Source organism: Aotus nancymaae, unplaced genomic scaffold (genome assembly GCF_030222135.1).
Source record: "Aotus nancymaae isolate 86718 unplaced genomic scaffold, 86718_ANA_hifiasm-v0.15.2.pri h1tg000007l, whole genome shotgun sequence".
Classification (NCBI taxonomy): domain Eukaryota; kingdom Metazoa; phylum Chordata; class Mammalia; order Primates; family Aotidae; genus Aotus; species Aotus nancymaae.
Window position 1 is genome coordinate 45,807,139 of NW_026988418.1, and position 25,750 is coordinate 45,832,888.

Genomic DNA, 25,750 nt, shown 5'->3' on the forward strand with positions numbered 1-25,750 from the left:
CACTTTCACATGAGCCAGAATCAGGCTGGCAGTCTGTTGCTATAATTTCTTGTATGAAATTTTACTGAACCAAGCAGATTTACACTAAAAAGGAAAATTCACAGCCCCATGATTCTGAGAATAAATACAAAAGAGTTATCTAGCTTGCAATGAAGGAAACATCTTTTATAAGAATCGATATTATGAACTTAAAGTAAAATATAGAAAATCGGAGTGAGTGCTCTTTCTGGTGATGACACCCTTAGGGTCAGTTTAGTCTATCCTTGTTACATAAATATATGGTAACTTTCATGTTCCATTGCTCAAATGTATCATTCATGACTATCTTTTTACTACTGGTTGCTGACTTCAGACTGTAGACCTTACCCTTACATGAGAGAGAAAATCAACCATATCACAATCATGATCATAGAAAACATTTAGTGAGGCCTCAATCTGTGCACCTGTTGTTTTGCAAAGCGGGTTATTAGACATGGTTCCTGTCCACTGGGATCTTAAAGACAAAGGAAAGGACATACAACTAAACAAGCAATGAGACTTGTACACAGGCACATATGTGCTAGCTCCTGTTTGCATATGGAAATGTCGACTTTGTAGATTCAAGTTAATGATGTTTTGCTTTTGTCAATCCATTATGAATTGTCAGCTATTAAAATCTGGCCCCAAGTGGTATCTCAGCACAGTGACTTGCCTGATCCTGCTGTTCTGTTGTGTAGGTTAAGATCTCAATGTTCCTATCAAGCTTCAGGGAATTCTTAGCTTGTAAAGACTGTGCATTCAGGTCACTGATGTTTCAAGAAACAGCTTAGCCAAACACCCATTTTTTTTCTTAAATTTTAAAAAGTTAGTTTAACAATTAGGAAACCAAATCATCTGCTGGCTTCTCAGAAAACAGAATTTAGGGGAACTTTATGAATTGAAATGAAGCTTAAAACAATTTCTATTTTGAACTCTGATAAACTTGAGACCAAATATAGCTTTCCTTTTTTCAGTTCTCAGCACTATGAGAAGCCTTATTTCTATCTTAGGAATCCTTAAATCATTAAAAATGTGTTATGCTTCATGGCATCATTTGATGCATAAATATGGATAGGAGTAAGAAAATAGGAAGATTGCCAATCTTCACCTCTAAAATTTTGTTTTTGACATGATACCTATGCACAACAATGCACTAAGTGCTATACATAATCTCATTTAATATTCACAATTGGTGCATAGAAGAGAAACGATTTTACCACACCCCACCCTCCCTTTTACTGATGAGAAAATGCTAAATAAGTTGATCTAGGCTGCACAAAGAGTAATAATTACCAACAATGTTCAAACCACAATTTATCTGACTCCAAAGTCCATGTATTTATTCTGTACCTATCTACTTTATATAATAATTCTAAAAGGATGCATGTCTTTAACTTTTTCTTTCAGAGAAAGTATATCTTTTTGGTATGCATTGACTATTGAGTACCCTAAGGACAGAGTGTACCACAGGCCTCTCCCTTTTGTGTCTTCTCAGCCCCATCTGTTCCACCAGTCGGCTGCAGCATACAGTCCAGCATAGGTGCTGGCCAAGCTCCCACAGGTGAACCTGACAGGGTCCTTCTCAGGATCCACAAGGCCTCCCTGATGCTGCTGCGTGGCACGTCTGTGCCAATCACACAACTTAGTGTGGGGAAGTTCACGTCCATTAGGTTACACTTGACAATTGGAGAGCCAGCACCCACGGAAAAAAATCATCTCCCTTTTATCTTCCAGGTTAATAATTCTGAGATATGTTTCATAAGCTTCCTTAGAGAGTCTGGCAGGATGCAACACCATTTGCCTATAGTGGTGGCCGATCTATTCATGTTTGGTGTGACTCTCTCTCCTGCATTTCATTCTCTCTCTCATTCCTGTCCCTTGGGCTCCTGTTCATAATAAATGGTCTGCATGCAAGCTCTTTTTCCAGTTTATGCATTCCGAGTACTTCAAGCTAAGACACAGGTAATTTGTTTTGCTAATCCCCATCTTCTAGTAATATATCTGACAGAATATATATATATAATCAATGATGATAAAACTGAAATTTTTTTCTTGTATTTTTACATTGCCTAAAATATGCTTGGATTAAAGGGAGTTAAGAAATTGTTTTTTTTTTTTTTCACAATTGAGAAACTGTAATGATGCTTACTTGTTGCCATGGATGTGTTGCCTTGGAAGCTGAGGAATTGGACAGGGTTGAATCCATTCTGGTCATTTCTAGGGGTGTTAAATGGGCACACACATCCAGAAAATGTCTGATTCCTTGATGCTAAGATCAATGTAATCAGAGCTATTATTTTCTAATTGTAAAAGCCATAGTCCTATTACTGAAATTTGTAACACAATTTTTATCAATCATTTCTTTTTCCCCCTAGTATAAAGTGAATACTGTAGTAAATTCCGTGCTTTTTCAGATATGGATAATTATTTTTAAGCAACTGGATAGCTCATACTCTAAATTGAAATAAGCCCATCTTATTGATCCACATCCAATTTTTCATCAGATAGGTATCAGCCTTTAAGAATAGAATCACAACTAGGATTAATTAAAACAATTTAAGAAGATCTTGTAAGGGAAGTCAAACAGTAAAAAGCTGTTGAAATTGAATCCCTTCTCTGTGTTACTTCCTGATCAATGTTTTCAACGCCTGTGGGCTTTCTGGCAATAAAGTGTTCTGGTGTCAAGGATTACAACTGGGCTCCCTTCAAGAGCAATAAATCCACTTAAAAATATGTAAATGTGTTTCATTTACCACTGACCCGGAGGTGAAAAGTTCTATATCAAATTACTAACAGCCTGAGATACCCATTCTCCTATTCTGACTCTAATTTAAAAGGGCTGAAAAACAAGCTATGTATGAATGTTCATTTATAGTACAGTACAGTACAAAAGTAAAGATTTACTAAGTGTTACTCTCTACACAAAGTTGCAACTACAGCCAACCAGGAGGAAAGGAGACTTCAATGTTTCTTCTGAATAGAACATGCTTTTCCAATTAAAAAAAAAAATTACAACCATAATCCAAGAACTTGTCACTTTATGTCAATCTTTTGTGAAAACTTTCTAATTGGATTCCCTGAGTCTTAGAGTTTCCTTCATGGATTTTCATACTGCTAGAGTAACCATTCTGAATGTTGTGATGTACATGATATTCCTGTATCTTCAAACTGGCAGGAATTCACCATTGCCCAGGGTAGATCATTTAAATTTTTTCATCCAAGCATTCTAGCTACCTTCCTGATATGGCTGCTAGGAGAAGCAAAAACAAATTCTTCACTGGCATTGAAATGCCTTCTAAGTGCATTGTGGCATGATAGTTAATCTCATTTTGTAACCCAGGGGACAGGAGGAGGTTGTAGGGGTGTCCCAAAAGGTGCTCACTCACTCTTCCCCAATCAGATGGGTTTTTTCCAGGTCCTTGGGCTCTCACTCACCCAAGAATGGGTAGGAGACCCCGGTGGTGGTGATATTGTTCAAGTAAATATTGGACCAAAGAGCTTTGCAGAAAAGCGATTTATTAGAGAGAGAGAGAGAGAGAAAGAAAAATAGAGCGAGAGAGTGAGTAAGTGAGCTTCCACGCTGTTGTGGGAGGGGATCAAGAGATGGAGTCCACACAGGTAAGGGGCAGGGGAACTTTTAATTTGGAGTTACTCTGGCCTCATTCAAGTTCTTGTCCCATGAGAGGAGCTCCCTCAAACTTCCACTGGAGTGATTGATCTTTGACTTTGATATCTGGTTGGCTGCCTGGCTTTTAAAGCTCCTCCTTCCAAGGCTTTTGGTGGGCTTTCTAATCAAAGGCAGCTCACCAGGCCGGTCTACATTTCCCAAGTGCACAAAAGTTAGACAAAGAACTCTAGTTCCTGGATGCGGAGGTGAGGGAAGGTATGGCCACTGGGAAGTTCTTGCCTTTGAAACCATGCCCCTTCTGGACCCGGGAAGAGAAGTTAACATCGTCCTTCAATTTCATCTATTTTCCTGCCCTACTGGCAACTGTGAGACCAGGAAATAACTTTCATACTGTGTTTTTTTACATACACCAGGCACTCAAACAATCTTTTATTAATTGAATGAGAATTATATCCCATTCAGTTGGGTATTGTTTAGGTGCTCTCCCACATATTTGACCTTTCACATACAGTGGGTTTGATGAATAAACTAATATATTTCAAATTTAATTACCCTGAGAAACTACAATAATTACGGACAAGTGGACAAACCAAGGGTTGATCCTCTCTGACTTAAGGCCACATGTGTGGCTGTGCGGGTGATACACTTCAAAACTCTAGAAGCCTCAGCTGCATTGTAGTGGATGCGAATAATGCCCCTGGTCCTCAGAAGAGGTTCAGGCAACACCTGCTGAGCCATACCTGGCAGCCATGCTGACCTTTACTAGCCTTACAGATTTTGACAAGTTCTTTAACCTCCTAATTTATGAATAGGGGACACTGTGCTACCTTAAAGGATTGTTGAGGATAAAGTTATATATTATTTCTTCATAGCATTGTTTATGATTATGAATTTGGTTAGTGTCTAACACTGGAGTATGTACTTTTCATGAATATAAGAAGCATGCCTATTTTTGCTTATCACAAGAGTACACATTTTTGTAATGTGCCAGCTGTTGAGAAATATTTATTAAGGAATGAATAAATGTCAATTAAATTATACAGAGTACCTGGCACATAACTGGAACTAAATAAATGTTGGTGCCTTCTTATCCCCATTCTATTGTTATTAAAGGTAAAAAATGTCTAGGGAGAGATCGACAGCATTAGAACTGTTTACCACTTAAATCTATCTATATGCTTCTTTACAATTCTAAGAAAATAAGAATATGGGATTAAATATCTCAATGGTCAAAACAAGAAGTGCTGAGCCTTCAAAGCATCGTCTCTGGAATTGATTACATTTGTGTTTGTGACCACGCTCCTAGCCAGGTAATTGAGCAAATCTGAATTCTTTTGTAATTAATAACATCTGTAGCCATTAGCTACCTTACAAGTTGATGTAAGAATAAATACAACATTCTGCCACTGTGGCAGAGGTTTCCAAATTGTGGCTTTATAGAACTCCAAGGACTTGCAAGCTGAGTAATATAAGCAACTGTATCACCAATATTTTAAAAAGCTTTTATGTTTCTCCACTTTATTAATAAACAAAGCAAGGCAAAATACAACAGAAAAAAAGTCAATAACATGTATTAATATAATTTTTATATATTTTCTCTTAAAAGATTTTTCCCCTTCAATTTTTGTTGTTTTTTATTACTTATCTACAGTATATAAATTCTGGGACAGTAACTAATATATAGTAAGATATTAGATCTAGTTACATTGAATCAGATATATTGATGTCTCCTTTTATAACATGATGACCTTAATGCTTTTTCATCACCTGAACAAGTTGAGAAGCTCTACCAAAATGAACCCCGTGTTTATAATTGCAATTACAAATGCCCTTTATTTTGAATATACAGATAGATAGCTAGGTTATTCAGGGAGTGACTTCATGGAGATTATGACCAAGTTAAAGAGACAAACCACATAATACACAAGATAAATACTAAAATCAGTGATATTAAATATGACTGAACTACAGGGAATTGTATCAGAATTTAGCAAAATAAGATAGCATTGTAGGGCAGGGTAACCAGGAAAGCTTTGAAGTTTGCTAAGAATTTAGAAGAGCAAGGGAAGATAGTTCAGCTGAGGGGAACAGCAAGAACCACCATTTTGAATTATTAAGGATCTTTTCAGCTTCTTAATGTTGGAAGGGCTTTATCTTTCCCAGGCGGGTATTCTATTTATATGAGGCATTAAAGTTTTTGGTGTATGCAGATTTTTCCCTTTGTTACTGTGTATTTGCAAGTTTTGTGAAGGCAGTATCTTTTTTAAAATTTATTTTTCTCTCCTACAAGCTAACCTCAGGTCTCAAAATAGCAATCAACTGATGATAAATCTAGAAAGTATGAAAGTTAAAACTCAGGCTTAAAAATGAAGATTATTGTTTGCAGTTCTGCTTTTAGTATTTACCTGTGTAAGTTTAGATAAATTATCTAACTTCTATGAGCCTCAGTTTTTAAATCAATACAATGAGGATAATAGAACCAACCTCATGAAATTATTGATGTGCACAAAGTGCTTAGCAGTCTGATACAAGGTAGGTATTGTTTCATTATTTAAATGAGTGGATTAACAGATAGATGCATAAAAATATATAGAAATTAATAATATAAAGAATGGCTACTTTATCCATTAAATGATAAAAAATGACAAAACCTGGTAAAAATACTCAGTATATCTCCAAAAAAAGAAATCAGATGGCAAGAACTTCAACAATTACACATATAAACAAGGCAGAGAAAAATAAATCAAAATAACCAATGTTAAGTACATTTACTATGATTTTGTAAAATAATTTTAGAAGACAAAAATGTCATAAGAAAATAGCACTGACCTAGAGGATGGGGAGAAAAGCAGATCAGAAAATGTTAAGTAAGACAATAGAACATGCAAAATTGTAGAATAATACTCAAAAAGGTTTTCAATCTCCCTTAGACTGGAACGGTAATGGAATTGCAAAGGCAAAGCATATGTTGCTGGAGGTGGTAGAGAGCTGTCTTTTTCATGCATTTATGGAGCAGCCAGTAAGTTTAGAGGCTATTTTGGAGTAAGTCCTAAGACTTAAACCAACTATGATGAATGAGACTGAATTGGGCAAACAGCTAGGGTTTAATGTTCACCATACCAATTCTTGGCTAGCGAAGCTAGGCTTTTAAAGATTGTAGATTTTTTTAAACCAGACTTTGAAGAGATATGTAAGACCAAATGTGATTGAAATAAGTGTCTGTCAACAAAATTCAACACTGGAAATGTGTGAAGTTCTTAAGGATCACTGGAAAGGGTTATATCAGCGTACTCCCCTACCAACCCTTTTCCCTTCTTGCATTTTGGTTTAAATTAAATGGAAGTTACACAATGGGAAATCAATATTTTGTTGCTCCAAACACTGCATTCACTTTGGGGGCACAACATTCATGTAATTCTAGTGGGAAATTCTTTTGAAGGGGAGTTGAGAACAGCTAGAAAAAATGTTGAGACTGATCAAAAAGAGTAACCTCCTAGTACAGTGTTGTCTTTCTAAGTGAAAGTCAAAAAATTTGAAAAACAGAGGCCCTTATAGAAGCTGACACTGTATGGCTTTAATTTATGTCTTAAGCCTGAGTGAATTTCTCCATTAAAGCCATAAATGCAACAAGACTTACAAGAATGAAACATTTTGATAGGAAACTATATTCTAGTCTGCAGGTCAAATTCCAGGTGTTATCCAAAGTCACTGACTAATTCCCCTCCACCATCCCAATGTGTGCTACACTTTTAGAGCTTCCCCAAGCATTCCTAAAAAACAATACGTATAAAATAGGTTAGAGTTTTAGTTTCTAAAACAGCAATCAAGTCCAGGGGTACCATCCTCAAATGGTTTAAATAATTCTGTTAAGGCATCCATTTCCAAAATATTTCTCATTTATTTGTTCATATTTTCATTTATTCAAGCAATCAACAGTTATTTCTTGAGTGATTTCTATACCCTTATTGCTCTCATCAAACCGTACCCAAAATTTCACATAGAAACACATTGCTTTGAATCCTGTTTAATTTTCAGTAGTCCCCTCTGAAAATGAAATATCTGTGAAAGAGCATCTTATTAGTAGATACTTATCATTCATAATAGCTTGTTCTGAGTGAGTAGGCAAAGAAGCAAAGCCTTTCTTTAAGCATTTATGCTCAACCATGACTGCATAGGATGGGTTTTTGGATAAGATATTATGATTCGGTGGTTAGATAGCAAGAAGATTGCCAAATGGTGCTGAGATTCATGATTACTCTTAGACTGGCTAAAGTCTCAATTTGCCAAGGTGAAAGAAACAACTGAGAAACCCAATTCCTGTAGTTAGCTCTGTAAAAGTACATAAAAAGAAGATGAAACATCAGGAGAGAGGTAGATGATCAAATACCAAATACAAAATTGTTCTCTTTAACATTTTACTTGCAGTTTGCTCCTATCAAGATCTTTAAGAATGAAAGCTTGTAGGAAAAAATAAGCAAAGTCCTTCCTGCATGTTATTTCATTTAGATCCTATAATCTCTCTGTGAGGTTGGTACCAGTACTAGATCCATGGAAATTTAATGATGAAGACCTGAACTCCAAGTATTTAAAACGTGGTCAAACTTCCAACTATCTATGTATCATTGGATTCCAAAGGCTTTATGGGCAAAATACACTACAAACCAAGGCACACATTTTATTTATGGCTCAAGTAATTGCCCCATATCTGTGTTTAGCATACTGTGTGGGAGCTGAGCTGAGTCATATAACTTTCTTGAAGACCCATCTCCCTTTTATAAGGACTGCTCTTGATGCTGCCTTGAAAATTCTGCCCCATGTGTTCTTTACTTGGCTTCATCTAATTTCTATTTTTGATATGTGGGTGGGAAGTGATTCCAAATCCTAACATCTGACCTGGCCACATAAGCCATGACAAATATAGAAGTGGAAAACAGAAGAGGTCATGTGGAGCTATTATAATGACCTTATCTCATAAAAATCTTCCCACGTCAGCATAGTAGTATGTATTCTAAGACTTCTAAATTGTCTTTGTTTTTTTATCAGGGCTCTTTCTTCATAGACTGGGTGTATACAGAAAGGATAATGGCATTAAGCCAGCAAGGAAGTGTCACTCTCCTACAGGATAGAATGTATAATCAGTAGATGAGAAACTGAGACTCATGGAGGTAAAAATAGCTTGGCTACAGTTACACAACTAACCAGTTATTGGCACCATAGACTCTGGTTTGACTGAGGCCAAAGCCTTACTCTTTGAACTATAAAACTTTACAGAAAGGGCTTAGTGGCTACTCTTTGCTAATTTTAAGGGTGAATTTCTAAAGTCTCTTAAGGATAGCATAATGAGATTATTCCAAAAAATATGTTAATTTATAGCATTGCTCCACATTCTAGAATGTAGATAATCATAACAGTAATCTATGTAACCTCCAATACTGAGTACTCATATAATGTACCAGTTATTCAAGTAACAGCATTACATGAACTATTTTATTTTAATCTTGGAGGTGAAATATTATTACGGCCCCCACCCCTCCACAACTCATCTTACAGAATATTGAAGTTCAGAGAAAAGAAATAACATATTTAAAGTCTTTTGAGTGTTAGACTCTGGACTGATTCCTGTTCAGGAGCTCTCCTGCATTCATGAGGCATTTTTCAGCCAGTTTGACACACCCCTCTAGTTGACCAGAAGTTTATATGACATTAATAAAATAAGGCTCTCAAAAATTCCAAAAAGACCAAAGACCTAAATTACCAAAATTTCATTAATATTTTCTCTGAATTATTCTACAAAATGTAGTAAAAGCAAAAGGAAGCAATCTAATAATCAGACTTCCAATTATATACACAAAGCTCATTTCAAGACAAATAGAAGAGCAAGCTTCAAATAGTATTCTACTGATATGGTGTGACTGTGTGTCCGCACCCATATCTCATTTCAAATTATAATTCCCAGTTGTGGGGGAGGGACCTGGTGAGAAGTGATTGGATCATGGGGGCAAATGTCCTTCCTCCTTATTGTTCTTATGATAGTGAGTTCTCATGAGATCTGGTTAATAGTGCGTAGCACTTCCCGTTCTTTCTCTCTCTCCTGTCACCATGTGAAGTTGTGCTTGCTTCCCCTTTGCCTTTCCCCCATGATTGTAAGTTTTCTGAAGCCTCCTTAGCCATGCTTCCTGTATAGCCTGTGGAACTGTGAGTCAATTAAACCTTCTTTTTTCATAAATTATCCAGTCCCAAGTAGCTCTTTATAGCAGAGAATGGACTAATATATCTGCTATTTGCTACTAGAATAGTGGGCACTGTGCTTTACAGTGGGAAAAATAGTATGAACAAAGTAAATAATTTCATGAAGTTTTATGTCAGTGAAATTCAGTGAACACATGTGAAAGACATAAGAAATATGTAACACCATAGTAATTAAGAATAATGAAATATATCTATAAATATCAACATGCATAAATTTCAAAAATACATTGCTTACAACTGGAATGGCATAGTATTTCTGTAAATAAGATACAGCGCAATACTATATTATTATTAAGGTAGGATGTGTGTGTGTATAAGTATTAAGAATAAATTTGAAGTATGTAAATAAAACTCATGATAGTAGTTCTCTTACATCAGGGCTGGAAGCAAATGGGACTAAGAATAGAGATCAAAGTAGACTCCACAGAGAAGAAAACACTGGAAGGACACAAAATTAAGTGTTAATTAATTCTAGGTTGTGGATTATTTTGTTGTAGCCTTTGTGATGGTTAATTTTAGGCAGCAAGGTGACTGGATTAAGAGATACCTAGATAGCCAGTAAAGCATTATCTCTGGGTATGTCTCTATAGGCGTTTCCACAAGAGACTGACATTTGAATCAGTGAACTGATTAAGGAAGATCCACCCCTACTCAATGTGAGCAGACCCAGTCAATCAGCTGAGGGCCGAGATAGAACAAAAAGGCAGAGAAAAGGTGAATTTGTTCTATCTTTCACCTTTCTTTTTCTGCCCTTGGATATCAGAACTTCAGGTTCTCTGGCCTTTGCACTATAGGACTTACGTCAGTGACCTTCTGCAGTTCCCAGGCCTTTGGTCTTGGACTGAGAATTGTACCATTGCCTTTCCCTAGTTCTGAGGCCTTTGGACTTGGACTGAGCTAGACTACCAGCCTATGGTGGGACTTGTCAGCCTCCATAATTGCATGAGTCAATCCTCCTATCAACAGTCATTCCTTGGTATATGTGGAAGTTTCAGGGTCAGCCTGCATAACTTTATATATATATATATCACATAGATACACACACACACACACACACACACACACGCAAATATATATAACATTGGCCCTTTCTATATATGTGTCAAAACTGTATTTTCTTAATTATTTAGAGACACTCTTGCTCTGTTGCCCAGGTTGGAGTTACACTGGCATGACCATGGTTTACTGCAGCCTTGAACTCCTGGGCTCAAATGATCCTCCTGCCTCAGCCTCCAGATTATCTTGGACTACAGACATGTAGACCCAGCTAAAAATGAAATAATTTCATATTTTAATTTTTTTTTTGGTGGGGGAGTCTTGCTGTATTTCTCAGACCAGTCCTGAACTCTTGACCTCAAGTGATCCTCCTGCCTCAGCCTCCCACGTACCTGAGATTACAGGCATGAGCAGATACCATATTTTTGATCTGCTTTTGGTTGAAAAAAATGTGTGTATGTGGACCAATGCAGTTCAAACCCATGTTGTTCAAGGGTCTATTGTATGTATATGTGTGTGTATATGTATCTCTCTTTCCGTCTCATTTTCTCTCTGTTTCTCACCTATCTCTGGATAATGACAACATCATCTTCTTTATCCTTCTGTGTGTGAGTATACTTTCCTTATTAAACAAATTAGAAAAACTGGGGAGATCCAAGATGGCCGCTTAGGAGGAACTCGGGAATGCAGCTCCGAGAGAAAGCACAGAGGGTGAGTGGACGCCGTATTTCCAGACTGATTTTTACTGCCCACAGAACAGGAGATTCACACGCAGAGAAGCCACACGGGTCGCCAGCGCCGCTGGCGCCGCTGGCTTGAACGGCGCAGCCGCTGGGCCGGCACCCTGAGGCAACGGCTCACTATATAAAGTGAGAGAGTCTGAGTCCCCTATAAGCCAGCAAGGGGAGCTGAAACGGGGAGCCAGGCCAGCGCCACGAATCTCAGAGCCGCGGCTTTAGCCAACGCAGCGGCTCCGGAGGCAGATCGGATGAGACGGTGTCCCCTCTTACCCAGCAAGAAGACCTGAAACACAACTGAAACCGGGACGGTCCAGCTCTGTGGAGGAGGGGCGTTCTCCATAGGCACCCTGCTGTTCTGTACCAAGGCAATCCGCCACTACAGAGACTCCGTCACTACAGGGGCGGGCCAACATAGCGGAAGCAGTTCTAACTACACCCAGAAGTTCACACGGAAGCTGGGTGGAGCCCACAGCAGCTTAGCGAAGCCTCTGCAACCTGAGTGTGACTAGGCTGCCACCTTGTGGGCAGGGAAAACAGCAACCGCACAGGGGAACATCAGAAAACAGTAACTCCCTGGGACAGAACACCTCGGGGGAAGAGCAGGGGGTTTATGAGTTCTGCCACAGCAGACTTAAAATTACCAAAATCAGAAAGACAACAACTACAAAGTCAGCAGGTGGAAAAATCCACAAAGATGGGAAGAAACCAGCGCAAAAAGGATGAAAACACCCAAAACCAGAACACTTCTCCTCCTACAAGGGATCACAACTCCCCACCAGCAAGGGAACAAGACTGGACGGAGAATGAGTGTGATGAAATGACAGAATCAGCTTTCAGAAAGTGGATAATAAGAAACTTCCGTGAGCTAAAAGAACATGTTCTAACCCAATGCAAAGAAACTAAGAACCTTGAAAAAAGACTTGACGAAATGCTAACAAGAATGGACAACTTAGAGAGGAATATGAGCGAATTGATGGAGCTGAAAAACACAACACGAGAACTTTGTGAAGCATGCACAAGTTTCAACAGCCGAATTGACCAAGCAGAAGAAAGGATATCAGAGGTCGAAGATCAACTCAATGAAATAAAACGAGAAGGCAAGATTAGAGAAAACAGGGTAAAAAGGAATGAACAAAGTCAACAAGAAATATGGGACTATGTGAAAAGACCTAATCTACGTTTGATAGGTGTACCTGAATGTGACGAAGAGAATGCATCCAAGCTGGAAAATACTCTTCAGGATATTATCCAGGAAAACTTCCCCAACCTAACAAGGCAGGCCGAGATTCAAGTCCAGGAAATACAGAGAACACCACAAAGATACTCCTCTAGAAGAGCAACCCCAAGACACATAATCATCAGATTCACCAGGGTTGAAATGAAGGAGAAAATACTAAGGGCAGCCAGAGAGAAAGGTCGGGTTACCCACAAAGGGAAGCCCATCAGACTCACTGCAGATCTCTCAGCAGAAACCCTACAGGCCAGAAGAGAGTGGGGGCCGATATTCAACATCCTTAAGGAAAAGAACTTTCAACCCAGAATTTCGTATCCAGCCAAACTAAGCTTCATAAGTGAAGGAAAAATAAAATCCTTTGTGAACAAGCAAGAACTCAGAGAGTTCATCACCACCAGACCAGCTCTACAAGAGCTCCTGAAGGAGGCACTACACATAGAAAAGAACAACCAGTACCAGCCACTCCAAAAACACACGAAAAGGTAAAGAGCATCAACACAATGAAGAATCTACATCAACCAAAGGGCAAAACAGCCACCTAGCACCAAAATGACAGGATTGAATTCACACATAACAATATTAACCCTAAATGTAAACGGACTAAATGCCCCAATCAAAAGACACAGACTGGCAAATTGGATAAAAAGCCAAAACCCATCAGTGTGCTGTATCCAGGAAACCCATCTCGCATGCAAGGATACACAAAGGCTCAAAATAAAGGGATGGAGGAAGATTTACCAAGCAAATGGAGAGCAAAAAAAAGCAGGAGTTGCAATTCTCATCTCTGATAAAATAGACTTTAAAGCAACAAAGATCAAAAGAGACAAAGAAGGACATTACATAATGGTAAAAGGATCAATGCAGCAAGAAGAGCTAACGATCCTAAATATATATGCACCTAATACAGGAGCACCCAGATACATAAGGCAAGTTCTTAAAGACTTACAAAGAGACTTAGACTCCCACACAATAATAGTGGGAGACTTCAACACACCACTGTCAATATTAGACAGATCAACGAGACAGAAAATTAACAAGGATATCCAGGACTTGAACTCAGACCTGGAACAAGCAAACCTAATAGACATTTACAGAACTCTCCACCCCAAATCCACAGAATATACATTCTTCTCAGCACCACATCACACCTACTCTAAAATTGACCACATAATTGGAAGTAAATCACTCCTCAGCAAATGCAAAAGAACGGAAACCATAACAAACAGTCTCTCAGACCACAGTGCAATCAAGTTAGAACTCAGAATTCAGAAACCAACCCAGAACCGCACAGCCTCATGGAAAATGAACAACTTTCTCCTGAATGTTGACTGGATAAACAATGAAATGAAGGCAGAAATAAAGATGTTCTTCAAAACCAACGAGAATGAAGACACCACATACCAGAATCTCTGGGACACATTTAAAGCAGTCTCTAGAGGAAAATATATAGCAATAAGTGCCCACATGAGAAGAAAGGAGAGATCTAAAATTGACACCCTACCGTCAAAATTGAAAGAGCTAGAGGAGCAAGATCAAAAAAACTCAAAACCTAGCAGAAGACAAGAAATAACTAAGATCAAAGCAGAATTGAAGGAGATAGAGACACGAAAAACCCTACAAAAAATCAATAAATCCAGGAGCTGGTTTTTTGAAAAGATCAACAAAATAGACAGACCACTAGCCAGACTAATAAAAAAGAAAAGAGAGAATAACCAAATAGATGCAATAAAAAATGACAAAGGCGATATCACCACAGATTCCACAGAAATTCAAACCATCATCAGAGATTATTACAAACAACTCTATGCACATAAATTAGAAAACCTGGAGGAAATGGATAAATTCCTGGACAGCTGCCTCCTGCCAAGCCTAAACCAGGAAGAAGTCGAAACCCTGAATAGACCAATAACAAGGTCTGAAGTCGAGGCAGCAATTAAGAGCCTACCACCCAAAAAAAGCCCAGGCCCAGATGGGTTCACAGCCGAATTCTACCAGACATACAAAGAGGAACTGATACCATTCCTACTGAAACTATTCCAAATAATCCAAAAAGAGGGAATCCTTCCCAAATCATTTTATGAGACCAACATCATCCTAATACCAAAACCTGGCAGAGACTCAACAAGAAAAGAAAACTACAGGCCAATATCCATGATGAACATAGATGCAAAAATCTTCAATAAAATAATGGCAAGCCGATTACAACAGCACATCAAAAAGCTTATCCACCATGATCAAGTAGGATTCATCCCGGGGATGCAAGGCTGGTTCAATATACGCAAGTCTATAAATGTAATTCACCACATAAACAGAACCAAAGACAAAAACCACATGATTATCTCAATTGATGCAGAGAAGGCCTTCGACAAAATTCAACAGCCCTTTATGCTAAAAACCCTCAATAAACTAGGTATCGATGGAACGTATCTCAAAATAATAAAAGCTATTTACGACAAACCGACAGCCAATATCATACTGAACGGGCAAAAACTGGAAGCATTCCCTTTGAAATCTGGCACTAGACAAGGATGCCCTCTCTCACCACTCCTATTCAATATAGTACTGGAAGTTCTAGCCAGAGCAATCAGGCAAGAAAAAGAAATAAAGGGTATTCAAATAGGAAAGGAGGAAGTCAAATTGTCTCTATTTGCAGACGACATGATTGTATATCTAGAAGACCCCCTCATCTCAGCCCAAAAGCTCCTGAAACTGATAAGCAACTTCAGCAAAGTCTCAGGATACAAAATCAATGTGCAAAAATCACAAGCGTTCCTATACACCAATAACAGACTTAAAGAGAGCCAAATCAAGAACGAACTGCCATTCACAATCGCTACAAAGAGAATAAAATACCTAGGAATACAACTAACAAGGAATGTAAAGGACCTCTTCAAGGAGAACTACAAATCACTGCTCAACGAAATAAGAGAGGACACAAACAGATGGAGAAACATTCCATGTTCATGGTTAGGAAGAATTAATATCGTGAAAATGGCCATACTGCCCAAAGTAATATACAGATTCAATGCTATCCCCATCAAGCTACCAATGACCTTCTTCACAGAACTGGAAAAAACCACCTTAAACTTCATATGGAACCAAAAGAGAGCCCGCATAGCCAAGTCAATTCTAAGCAAAAAGAACAAAGCAGGAGGCATCACACTACCAGACATCAAACTCTACTACAAGGCTACAGTAATCAAAACAGCATGGTACTGGTACCAAAACAGAGATATAGACCAATGGAACAGAACAGAGGCATCGGAGGCAACACAACATATCTACAACCACCTGATCTTTGACAAACCTGATAAAAACAAGCAATGGGGAAAGGATTCCCTGTTCAATAAGTGGTGTTGGGAAAACTGGCTAGCCATATGCAGAAAGCAGAAAATGGACCCCTTCCTGACACCTTACACTAAAATTGACTCCAGATGGATTAAAGACTTAAACATAAGACCTAACACCATAAAAACACTAGAAGGAAACCTAGGCAAAACCATTCAGGACATAGGCGTAGGCAAGGACTTCATGACCAAAACACCAAAAGCATTGGCAACAAAAGCCAAAATAGACAAATGGGACCTAATCAAACTCCACAGCTTCTGCACAGCAAAAGAAACAGTCAATAGAGTGAATCGGCAACCAACAGAATGGGAAAAAATTTTTGCAACCTACCCATCTGACAAAGGGCTGATATCCAGAATTTACAACGAGCTAAAAAAGATTTACAAGAAAAAAACAAACAAGCCCATTCAAAAGTGGGCGAAGGACATGAACAGATACTTTACAAAAGAAGACATACATGAGGCCAACAAGCATATGAAAAAATGCTCATCATCACTGGCCATTAGAGAAATGCAAATCAAAACTACATTGAGATACCATCTCACACCAGTTAGAATGGCAATCATTAAAAAATCTGGAGACAACAGATGCTGGAGAGGATGTGGAGAAATAGGAACACTTTTACACTGTTGGTGGGAGTGTAAATTAGTTCAACCATTGTGGAAAACAGTGTGGCGATTCCTCAAGGACCTAGAAATAGAAATTCCATTTGACCCAGCAATCCCATTACTGGGCATATATCCAAAGGATTATAAATCGTTCTACTATAAGGACACATGCACACGAATGTTCATTGCAGCACAGTTTACAATAGCAAAGACCTGGAACCAACCCAAATGCCCATCGATGATAGACTGGACAGGAAAAATGTGGCACATATACACCATGGAATATTATGCAGCCATTAAAAACGAGGAGTTCGCGTCCTTTGTAGGGACATGGATGAACCTGGAAAACATCATTCTCAGCAAACTGACACAAGAACACAAAATCAAACACTGTATATTCTCACTCACAGGCGGGTGTTGAACAAGGAGAACACATGGACACAGGGAGGGGAGCACTATACATGGGGGTCTGTTGTGGGGGAGTGGGGGGGGACAGCGGGGGGGTGGGGAATTGGGGAGGGATAGCATGGGGAGAAATGCCAGATATGGGTGAAGGGGAGGAAGGCAGCAAATCACACTGCCACGTATGCACCTAAGCAACAACCTTGCATGTTTTTCACATGTACCCCAAAACCTAAAATGCAATAAAAAAAAAAAAAAAAAAAAAAAAACAAATTAGAAAAACACATAACAGAAACACATAAAAGTCAGTTTAGGGAAATCTCTGTGGAAAAAGTGATGCTTAATTTAGGACTTACAGGATGATAGTAATTTCTTGAGTATAGAAAAAGGAAGTGTATTTCAGACAAATGACTAGCATGTTCAAAAGCCTGGAATGAGAATGATCTTGGTTTGTTTAGAGAATTACTCCTTCTCTGGATTTCTCTTATACCCCAGATTAGGTCCAAAATTGAAATAATGGTAGAAGAGAGGTAGCAGTGACTTGGCTTGGGAATTCAAGCAGGGAATTGGCTTGAATTCATAAGATGACACAGGGAGGGGAGCACTACACACTGGGGTCTGTTGGGGGGAAATAGGGGAGGGACAGTGGGGGGTGGGAGGTTGGGGAGAGATAGCATGGGGAGAAATGCCACATATAGGTGAAGGAGAGGAAGGCAGCAAATCACACTGCCACGTGTGCACCTATGCAACAATCTTGCATGTTCTTCACATGTACCCCAAAACCTAAAATGCAATAAAAAAAAAAAAAGAAGAAAAAACACCATTCCTCCTCAAAAAAAAAAAAAAAAAAAAAAGATGCCTACTGAAGGCTTAAGAAGCCTGGGAGTGCTTGCTACATGGCCTTGTACTTGGCCACATTTGCTGCTGAACACAGGTTGAACATGGAGATTTCTCTGCTGGATGTTGCAGGCAAAAAACAACAACTGTGAATAAGAGGGAAGATTTGGGCTTCTCTTGACTATCAGATTTAGGCTGGCAGTATTTCAAGGAATGCCTCTTTCTATACCTAAATACAATTTTGCTGATTCACAGGCAAAAGGGTGTGTACTTGAAGGTAGATGTTTTTCTTTTTTATTTCTTTTTGGAACCTTTTCCTCCAATTCACAAATGATGATAAGGGATGTAACTCCACACAGGACCCTGATTCTCCTTTGACAAAATAATGACTCTGCACTGATAGCTGCTTGGGGTCAAGGATGTAGGTATTGACCTTGAGACAGATCCAAACTGTCCAGTCCACACTCTGGTGACAACACCCCCCTGTTATAATTCCATTTTTTCAAACTGATTCACAGCACTGGAATGGAGAATGCTTGCTAAGATTTTGAGAAGTCGTTTATAAAAAGGATGGGTATTCAGTGTCTTGTAAAATTACTGATTTAAAGAAAATTCTAATTGCTACAGATATATTATTGAGACTTAAAAAATCAGCTTTATAGGTTGATATGATCAGTCAGAAAAACTTTCCAAAAAAAAAATTGATAGATTCATTGGGTATTTTTTCCTGGTCAAAGCCAGCAAATATTTTTCTGAGATTTAAAGGTTCACTCCCACTCTTTTATGTGGGAAGGTATTATATAAATATCAATGGAACTTTGGATTGAGTTCAAAGGCAGGTTCCTGGGAATGAGCCAAATGTACACTAAAAGGAGGATTTATGCACTTTCAAAATGCCTTACCAGTACTCAAGAACACTGAGACTGGTCATTGTTCCTAGAATGTCCTGTCATGTAGTGAAGTTTAAAGGAAAGTAAGCTCTTTAAACACATAGTATTGTGTAAATGGCACGCTGAAAGACAGAAGTTAGCCCAAAAATCTGAACTCTGCCACCTCTGGACTTTTTGTCTGCAATCACTGAAAAGTTCACAAAACTGAGTCAGCAGAGAATCTTCACTTGATAGCTGACCATTTCTTAAATATCTCACCAGAAAGTATGTTGTGCTGGTGTTGCTGCCAGGAGATCAGAAGTTCCTATCATTCTTAGTATTATAGCTCAAAAAAAAAAAAGAGACGAAAGATAAATGTTATTAAATCCTTCAGATCTCTACTTACTTTCCTAGGGTAAATTTGTCACTTTAATTTCACTCATTTCTGGTTAAAACACTGAAATATTACAGATATCTAAATAATCTTTATACTTCTCTTGAGCTCCAGAAAAATATGTTCATCCAGATACTGTAGGACATCAGGGAAGAATGGTTCAACTAAGGGAAATGTAGCTAGACTACTTGGATTTTAATTCTGCTATCATCCTTTAATAGCTATGTGACTTTAAAGAGTTACTAAAGCTCTCAAGATTCTTAGTTCTTTACCTATAAAGTAAGGAAAATAATAATATCTCTTCTTTATTGTGTTATTTTGATGATTATAGTTGAACCTTAAATGTTGTGGGTTTGAACTGTGTGGGTCCACTTATATGTGGATATTCTTCCATCTTTCTTCCACCCTGAGACAGTAAGACCCATCCTTCCTCTCTTCCTACTCCTCCTCAGCCTCAACATGAAGATGATGAAAATGGAGACCTTTATTATGATCCACTTCCAATTAATGAATATTAAATATGTTTTAATTACCATTTTTTCCTTTTTATTGTAAGAATACAAGACACAATACATATAGCCATACAAAATATGTGTTAATTGACTGTTTATATTACATTATTGATAGGGCTTCTGGAGAACAGTAGGCTATCACTGGTTAAGTTTTGAGGGAGTCAAAAGTTATATGCGGATTTTCAGCTACATAGGGGTCAGTTCCCTTAACCCTGTGTTGTTCAAGGGTCAGCTATAGTTACTATTTGCAAAGTACTTAGAACATTGAGCAGATAGTATTATAAGTGTTTGATTTATACCTTACCTTGGATATCTCATTGATATCTCTATATATCTTTATGTCTATATATTCAAAATTTACCTCATTGTGTTCCCCTCAAATTGGTCTTTCTCCTGTGTTATTTATGCCACTAAATGACACCTTCATTCTTTAACCTGGTTGCTTAAGTAACACCTTTGATGCCTTGTTTCCCCTCAACTTTTCATCCTTATGTTCTTTTAAAATATGACTTTGTTGTTCCTCTACAAAAAGGCAGAGTCTATTTCCCATTCCCTAAATCTTGGCAGGTTCCGTAACTTGCTTTGATATAGAGAATACAGCAGAAGTGACATTGTATGGTACTTAGACTTTAAGAGGCCTGAAATTGTGCATTTTTATTCTCTTCGAAACATGTCACCATGTAGAGAGGCTTGGGCTGAACTGGTTGATCAGACATCATACACAGAGAAAGAGCAAGGGAGAGATTACGTGGAGGAAGAACAAGGTACACAGCAGACAGCCAGTGCCAAGGCCTCATACACGTGAGTAGTAGAGTCATGTTGCACTTTCTGACCTTGGTCAAACTGTCCCAGCTGACACCAGGGAAGCAACAATGGGAAGATTCCTTTCAACTATGGATGAATTCTTGATCCGTAAACTTGTGAGTGACATAAATAAATTTTATTGTTTGATTAAATCACTAAGTTTTTTGGATAGTGTTTATAGGTAACTAAAACAATCACAAAGTGCTATCCATTATAACCTTTGAGTATCTCTCAAAATTATCTGTTTTCATCTCTGCCACTTTCCAAGGTTACACCATCTATCTCTCATAGGTTACTGCAATATATCTCAACGAGTATTCTGATTTCTTGTTTTGTCCTTCATTAATCTATTCCTATTATACAACATAGTAAATTTTTTAAAAAGTTAAAAACCGATTATGTTACTTCTCCTATTGAAATACTTATGAGGTACCCATACTCCCAAGCATGCCTTATAAAAGTCTTCATTATATGGCTCCTTATTAAATCTTTGGGGTTTTTTGTTTGCTTGTTTGTTTTGACCGTTTTCTTTGTACTCTATGCTTTAACCAAGAAGTTCTTGAAAATGTTAGAGCCTGTTCTGTAGACAAAATCTTGCTCATCACTCAGTTCTCAGCTCAGAAGTCACTTTCTCCAGGAAAACATTCCCCATCAGGGAAGACTGAGTAGGAGCCCCTTCTGTTTCAGTCTGTAGCTCTGTGAGATTATACTGACTAGGATATCCTTCCCCTTCCATATGGAACTTTCTGTTTATTTGCCACTTTCTTACTTGATCCTGATAAATTTAAGAGCAGTCAATCTTTTATTCTTGGTTGTAGCCAGTGACTACTAATGTATGAACAGCTAGAAAAGTTCAGTAAACATTTGTTGAATGAATCAGAGAATAATATTGTGCCACTTCTCAGATGATACAATGATTTTTCCGCAATACTAGAAAAAATAGCCATCGATTCTTTTTTAAAACTTGACTGTGTGTGTTTGCAAGGAGAGGAAAAGAAGGGTGACAACAGGATCAATCTAAGTTTTCCAGTCTCAGTTCATCCTTGACCTTTGACATGGCAGATGACCCAGTCTGGGCATGCTCTCTTTCCTCACCGTTATCTTGGCTGTAATAAGCCAGTAATCTCTTATGTACTGCAGAACATGTGGATATTGCAGCAAGTTAAAATCAAGATGTCAGCAGGACTGTGTTCCTTTCTGGGGGGTCCAGGGGAGAATCCATTTCCTTGCCTTTTCCAGTTTCTACAGGGCATACACTGTTTGGCTTAAGGCCTGTTTTTTCCATCTTCTCACTCAATAATGTTGCGTCTCATTGACTGTTCTTCTATAACACATCTCCCTTCTTGACTGCAGCCAGGAAATGTTCTCTGCTTTTAAGGATTATGTGATTAGATGGGTGCACCTAGATAATCCACAATAATTTCCCCACCCCTTAATGCCCCATATTTACTAAACAATTTGCATTCATTTTCTATTGCTGCCATAAAAAATTACCACAGCTTTAGTGGTTTAAAGCAACACATTTGATATCTTACACTTTCATAGGTCAGAAGTCTGACATGGATCTCATGGGGCTAACCTCAAGAGGCTAACAGGATGCATTTCTTTCTGGAGCCACTAAGGGAGAATCTGTTTCCTTACCTTTTCCATCAGACAGAGGTCTCCCATGTTTCTTGGCTTATGACCCCTTTCCTCCATCTTCAAAGCCAGCAACATCACATCTCCCTGATCCCTCTTACACAGTCATTGCAGATGTTTACTAATCCCAGATGGGAAAGGTTTCTCTGATCTTCAAGACTCATGTGATTAGATTGGGCCCATTTGGATAACCTAAGCTAATCTTATTTTGATGTCTGTGGGCTTAGTAACATCTACAAAATCTCTTTTGCCGTGTAAGGTGACATGTTCATAGGTTCCCTGGATTAGGAAGTGAACATTTTGGGGAGTCCATTATTCTGCATACTGGAGGTATTCTATTTTCTATGTTACTGTAGGCAGTAGTTTTCCTGTTTGTGTAGTACACAACTCAGGTTCCCCTTTCCATAGCTTCCAATATCAATTACCTTGCTTTCCTTCCAGACTCCATTAAAAATCTCAAGGTCCTTTGGGATTCTACCAGTCACCTGATACCAAAGTCATTGTCACCAAATGATTTAGGTTTTTATCACAGCATCTCTACTGGCTATAAACCAAAGATGCGCGCACGCACACACACACACACACACACACACACACACACAATCTACCAAACAGATTTAAGTGCTTAAAGAAAACAAATGATTTAAAGAAAATACAGAAGTGTTTATAATCTACTAATCTAGAAGCCATAAAGGAAATGCTTAATCATTTAAGTGAATAATATTTCAAAACTCTGTAGAGCAAAGGCAGTTAGAGAGTAGAGAAATTAGAAGAGAGTCTGGGAGAAAATACTTTCTTGATCTATCCCAAATAATAAATTAAGAATTATAGATTGTATTTTATAAATTCTCATGTGAGGACAGAGGTCAGAGAATAATAGAAATGTTTAATAACACTACAAAAGTTGGTCAACATTAATAGTTGTTACTAAAATATTAGGACCCATCAGGTTAGGAACATTTTTAAAAAATAAATAAACATCCAATTTTGAGGAAAGCTGTGGGAAATGAATACCTTCCATTACTGGTGGTAAGCAGGTATATTGCTACAATTTTTTGAAATTAATTATAAAATGTTAGAATAGTAATATTCTTTGACCAAGAGTTTCACTAAAGACGTATAACAGCATTGCATAAGTATGCACATAATGTAAGTGATCGCTCACACAAGATTCCTCCCTGGCAATGACCACTTCCGCTCTATAACACAGAAATGACTGGAACAGCTTTAATGTTTAACAATCTGAAAATGATTACATTCATTACAAAAAATCCACACAATGGTATAGTCTGTAGCAATATAAATTTGGGTGGACATAGAGGTAATGACTGAATGTTTCTATGACATTATTGAATGAAAAAGCTAGTTCCATATTATTACTACTACTGACACTATTCCCACTACTATATATACTAGCCAAAATGTAGTGAGGATTATTTGTTTGGCACTGCCCTACATACATGTCAACTGGTGTCAACTTTGCTTAATCCTTATAACCACCTAGGTGATAGCTATTATTACTATCTTTATACTACTGGAGAGGAAACCAAAGAACAAAGAATTAAATAAGTTGTCAGGATCACATGACTAGTGGATTTGGAGCTGCGATTGAATCCAGGTAATCTGGCTACAAAGTTCATAGGTTTTAGTCACCATAGTATTTATTCATTAACACAGTGAATATTTCCATGTGTCAGGCACTCTTCTCAGTGATGAATATAGTAACAAATAGACTGGACAAAAAAAAAATTGCCTTGATGAATCTCACTCTCTAGTAAGTACATGAAAACAGAATTATAAAATATACGTTATTTATAAGGTGATAAAAACTATGAAGACAAATAAACCATGAACAAAGATGGGCAGGAAGTAGGTATAGGAGAGCAGGTTTCAGTTTTTAATAGAGTAATTGGAGAATGTCTTAATAATAAAAGGAGATGTTTGGATAAGGCCTAAGAGAGGCAAGTAACTAAGCTTTAGAAATATTTTGAGGAAAAACATTCCAGAAAGAGCAAACAGCAAATTCCAAGTATAGCAAATGCCATGTCTAGGTATGAACTCATGGAAAGTCAAAACAAAGCAAACAAAAATATATTTGGCATCAGTTATATATGTGTATTTAAATATGTAGAAACATTCTACAAGAAAGCATATTAAGGCAAAAAAAGGATTTATATTTGTAAAGGAAGTGGGATGTGGCAGTTGTGTGTGGTTCGTGTGTGTGTACATGAGAGAGAGGAGAGAGTAAAAGAGATGGGAGATGGTGAATAAAGGGGGACTTTTTCACCTTTGTCTTACACACTTCTATTTTGTTTTAATTTAGAAATGTGATTGTGTGTTATTCATTTGGGAAAATATGTTTTGAGACTGTCAATGCACATCATATATGAGCCAACATAAGCATTATACTAATTGTATCATATATATGTACACCAGCACATTTTAAGATTCATAAAAAATGTAATGGTCTTCTTTGACATGTTCTGTAACACTTTTATAAACAGCAAAATCAAAGGTATTCACAAATATGAAGGTATAGTGCATGCCTTCAAAAAAAACAATTGAAGTAAGAGGCAAAGAAATCAACTGGAATTGCCCTGAAGAGATTCACGGTTTGCCTTCAGTTTCCCCGGATCAAACTTTTAGTTCAATAATTCACCTTGACATAAGCTACTGTACTTACAGATTTACTATACATTATGCAGGGCAAAAGGGTAGAAGACTAGGAAACGATGCACGTCTTGAATTATGTGTGAATACAGGCTGGTAAGTTTTTTAAAATGCAACTGACAGCATGAATCACATTTAGATCAATATGGCTTGCAAATCTGAAGGATAATGCTTAAAATCTAATTATCTCTAAAAAACTGAATGGATCTAGGGAAAATTGAAATTTTAAAAATCTATTAAATGACATATAAATACTGTTTATTCTGACATTTATACGTATCTATCTTTTTAGATAAAGTAACCAGGAAAAGTGTCTATACAGATATTAGTAGAAAATGAGACATAACTAAAGGGAATTACTATTTTCTACAAAATGAAGTTCCAGGCTAAATGCTAAAATGTCTTTTTTTGTTGTTTTAGGATGTAAGGACTTAAGGTGTGACACATGCAAACAATATAATTAATTAATTATCTTCAAGATTAATTCTAGAGAAATATAAAATAGAACTAGAAATAAGTACAATAGTAAGAAATTAACAACCATTTCTATAAATTTATTTAATTTCAAAGAGATCCTGGAAACAGAAGGTTCTAACATAATAAAGATATGTTTGAAATACTTAAGAGACAGAAACATACAAAACCCCTTAAACTAGCTGGCTTCTTATAAAGCATGGAGAAACTTCTGAAATATTAAATACAGGAGAACACAAATATAATGGTAACACAAAAGAAGAAGAGGGTAAGTGGGTGTGGATGAAGGGGATAAAAGGCCATGCCATTCAGGAATTCTTATATAAGCT